Source organism: Gavialis gangeticus, unplaced genomic scaffold (genome assembly GCF_001723915.1).
Source record: "Gavialis gangeticus isolate Ggan-Ray unplaced genomic scaffold, GavGan_comp1, whole genome shotgun sequence".
NCBI classification, from domain to species: Eukaryota; Metazoa; Chordata; order Crocodylia; family Gavialidae; genus Gavialis; species Gavialis gangeticus.
Genome location: NW_017729018.1, coordinates 11,682,272 through 11,686,652, shown reverse-complemented (window position 1 = coordinate 11,686,652; position 4,381 = coordinate 11,682,272).

Below are 4,381 nucleotides of genomic sequence, written 5' to 3'. Positions count from 1 at the left end.
GGGGCCCAGGGATGGGGTAGGCCGGGGGGTGTCGATGCCAAGGCAGCGGGCGGAGGTGTCGGGCTGGTTGTTCGCACCATTTATTTGCTCGGTTCTGGGATGTTACAAACGAGGGGATGGGGCCCCGAGTGGCTTGCCAGAGCCAGGCGCGTGGGTGGGCAGCAGGAAGGGCAGAGACGGGGGTACAGAATAGGACCGCCCTGTCCGTATGCTGTTGGGGAGAGGAGATACAGGCTGGCCAAGGTGCCTCTGCACAGAGCACCCTGGTCTTCTGCTTTCTCCCCCCATGGTGTGGAGATGGCAGTCCCTGCAGGGCTGACTCCCACGTGGCACGGGGCAAGGTCTGGAATAAGGGTGCCAGGGAGGAGAGCATGCTCCCTGCAGCTGGGAGCTCATCCTGGGCTTTGAGGAGGGCTCCCCATCACCCCTGCATGGCCTGAGCTCTCCCAGGTCGGGGGGGTCCCACCTGAGCCCACTCCTCCCTGCACAGCATCAGCCATCCAGGCGCGGGGGCCCTGGCAGAGCAGGGAGGTGGGTCCAAGCAGCACAGCTGGTCTCACACACATGCACATCTAACCCTCAGAAACTCCCAGCTCCCCCCACAAAATGCCCTCGACTTCCGACGCCCCCTCTCCCCAGCACAGGCATAGTCCATGACAAACCCAGTCCCCCATGCAATTCTTTGGCAACGATCCCGGCTGCACGGAAGAGGATCATGGATGAAACATGATGGCAGAGGGCTGAGGGTACCAGACTGGGGCACCGCAGCCCAGGGAAGAAGGATCTCCGACGCTGCTGCCTTCCACGTCCCAGCTCAGAGCATGGATAAAAAGACTCCTGCCTTCCCTTGGGAAAGTGATTGTCGCAGCCTGGAAAGAAGAAGCCCTGCCAGAGTCGGAAAGCGCTGAGTGATTTTCTCTCCAGAGCTCTGCTCCAGCAACGGTCCGGCATCAAGTCAGACAGGGGCTTAAGTCCCCTCCAGGTGGAGGCTTCAGTCATGAGTGTGCACATGTGTGCGTGTGTATCCATGTGCATGCACATGTGTAGTTTAACCTCTTGGATCTTATTTGCGGGTCAAACGCCACACTACGCAGGTCGATGGAGCTGGGCTGTAGAGCTGTGGACCTGGGTATCCCCCTCCAGCCCTTGGGCAGATAGGCTGGAGCATGCGTGGTGGCCATGGTGTGTGCATCCACCAAAGGAAACTACACCCAGATCAGGAGTGGACACATGTGCAGCTATCCCACACACAGACTCGGCAAATAAACCAGTTGCTAATGGAAACAACATCTCTATCACTATAGAAGGGCTGGCATTAACTATCCTAACATATCAACAGATGCACTTTTCTCCTATAGCAAATACGGGGGAAAACCCAGTTGGCAAGGGATGGCTTTCAAATGGCCAACACAGGAGCTTGGCCAGTAGCCACACACTGAGGTGTCCTCTTATTCCCTTGGTTTGGCTTATTACAGAGGAGACAAGGTAAAAACAGCTGAGCCAGGGCCCACAGGAGGGTCAAACTGGGATGTTCAATAGAGTCCCAAGGCCTTTGGGATCTGAAGCCCTTGGAAGTCAGGCCCAGAGCTCCCCAAGGCTAGGAACAGACATTGCATTTGCACCTTTTTAGGCTTTAGAGACACCGGACACAGATGCCTGAATAACGGCGCTTGTCCTGGAATGAAACAGTTCATCCCAGGACAAATGCAACGCCTGCGTAGGCTCCTTGGAGGAGGACTCAGCCCCGGGTCCCCAGCTGCCTCCCATAGCACACACCAGCCCTCTGAACCGGTGCTGGGTGCCTGGATGAGCTATAAGCCGTGCGAGGGATGAATCCCCCTCCCAGACCAACGCAGCTGGGGGGAAGAGATGGCAGCTACGCAGGGACCCCGGTGTGTGATCAGCTCTAGAGAGGAAGGAGGCACTTACCCTTGGATTAACCCACCTCAACGCCTCCTTCCTACCCCCTAGCGAGACATGGTGGTGGGCACAGTCTTGAAGCAGCATTTTGCGACTGGCTTCCCAGCCAGTGCCCTGGCTTCCTGCCATGGTGGGGGGGTCTGCAACTAGGATTACCAGACTGTCACGAATGCCAAGGTGGGTGCTGCCAGGTGGAACGGCCGCGGAGTCCAGGGCCACGGTGCCCTGACACAACCGGGGGGCCCCGCATCCTCTCTGGCGCCCAGCGCAGGCACCGAGGAGCTGTTCTTCCATTTCCTCTGCAAGCAGCATGGCGGGGAGCCCACGGCCTGGGGATCTCCTGGGTTGCAGCAAATTGATGCAAATTGGGAGCAAATTCACATTCACTTCTGTTTGCAGGTGGGAGAGAAAAGGTTACATCCAGACCACAGTATTCTGCTAGCCAGCACTGGCCTTTCCCTGTGCTGCGATGCATGCCCCAAGCTCTCATCCTACCGTGAACCCTAAGCCCTTGGACCAACTCCCCGAAGGGCAAAGGAGGCCTCAGCACCTGGCACATACCGGATCTGCATTGTCCCGGCTGCTAAAACCCTCTCAGTTCATAGGAGCAGAGGAAAGTCAGGCAGGAAGGGATCTCATGAGGCCACACCTAGTCCAGCCCCTTGCTCCAGGCAGGATCAACCCTCCTGACCAAGTATCTGTCCAGCCCGTGAGGGCTGGAGAAGATGCCACAGCCTCCCTATTGCATGCTTGACCGTGCACCCCTGCTGAGTCAATGGGCATTAGCCTCAGGAGGTGGCAGGTCTGAGGCTGCTGCGTGGCCCTCGAACCCAGAGCAATGTGGCATCCCCCAGAGTTGCTCCTGCATGCCAGGACCTCTCCTTGGAGAAGGGACCACCTGAGTCAGCTGGCCCCTGGCACCTACGTTATAGCCATTAGCCACCTGCCTGTGCTCGTATCAGCTCAGGCCTCCGTGATCCCCCTCGCTGGCCGGGATGGAGGGGAACATGGGGAGCCCCTCAATGCAGCCCCTCGGGGAAGGCCCTGAACTCCAGGACCAGCCCCAGGGCTGGCAGAAGGGCCCTGGGAGCAGCCCCCTACCCAGATGGGATGGACATGACCTTAGCAGGCCAGAGGGAGGAGGAGAGGCAGGGAGGGGACCTGGGCAGCAGTTGCCAGCCCCCTGCAAGGCCCTTTTGTGGGGCCCTTACTGGACTTTGCAAAGGCTCGAGGGGGTCCTGGGGGGCCGTGACGGGAGGTTTGCAGGTAAATCAGAACCACCCGATACAGCCCCCATCTGCCCTCGATGCCCCTTGGTCCCCAGGCACCTCGCCGACGCCGTCCCTTTCTCCCACACCGCCTCCCCACCATGGCTCAGCTGCCAACGTCCAGAAGGAACGGCCAGGGAGACACCTCCCGTCAGCGGGTCAGCGGCATTTGAGGGTTGCGACTCCAGGACGACCGGCCAGGCCGGCTGCAACCCCCCGAGGACACGTGCGTGCTCTCCTCCACGCGGCCACATCCACCTGGAGCTGTCTGCGTCCCGTGGCACCAGTGGCTGGCGTCGGCTCTGTGCCCCAAGCCATCTCTCACTCGTGGCCCTGGAGCTACACAGCAGCCGGGCTTTGTCAGCGCCCCTAAGACCGTCCTTTCCCTTTGCTGCCAATTTGCAGGTCAAGTCCCTGAAAAACATTGGCAGCCAGTTCTGCCCAGCGCGGCCCAGCGTGCTGCGCCCGAAGCTGTGCCGAAGGGTCCTGGTGGCATGGCGGTCACCAGAAGAGGGGACGTGCCGGGTGCTGCTCCTAGGACCCATCGCTGGAAACTCAAATCAAAACGGGGCACGGGGGGGATGTGGCTCGTAAAAAGGCCGCGCAAGCCTGGGCTCCCAAGGAAACTGGCTGCCGGGCTCCTAAGTCCTGCGGCTCCGGAGGAGGGACTGCCGGCATGGCGTGGTCCTCGTCCATACAGCTGGTCTGCAAGCAGGGGGCCCTTCTCAGCGCCATCCTCCTTTGGACCCCGGCGGGGGGGAGGCTGTCGATCCCGGAGAAACGCTGCCGCCCACTTGTGCATCCGGGGAGAGAACAAAACACACGACCCCAGACCACAATTCCCACGGGAAAGAGAGTTTAATGAGGACAGCCCCCCGCGGCGGCCCAAAGATCTCGGCGAGACCCCCGCTACCACAGGGGGGGAAGGGCGTGGGGGAAACTGAGGCGGGCAAAGGAAGGGGTCAGGGGGAAAATAAGTGTCTATAATAAATATAATATTCAGCGCCGGGGGTGGGGGGTTTGGCGGGTGGAAGCGGGCGTCACGATGGGGCAGGGGAGGGTCCCTTGGCCTCGACGTGGTGCTGCTTATTATACACGTTACAAACACTGCGCGGGATCCCCCGGGCCCCGAAGACAAGGAGTCGTGTCTGGTACGTACAGAAAATACTGCGGCACCCGGAGCTGGTTGCGCT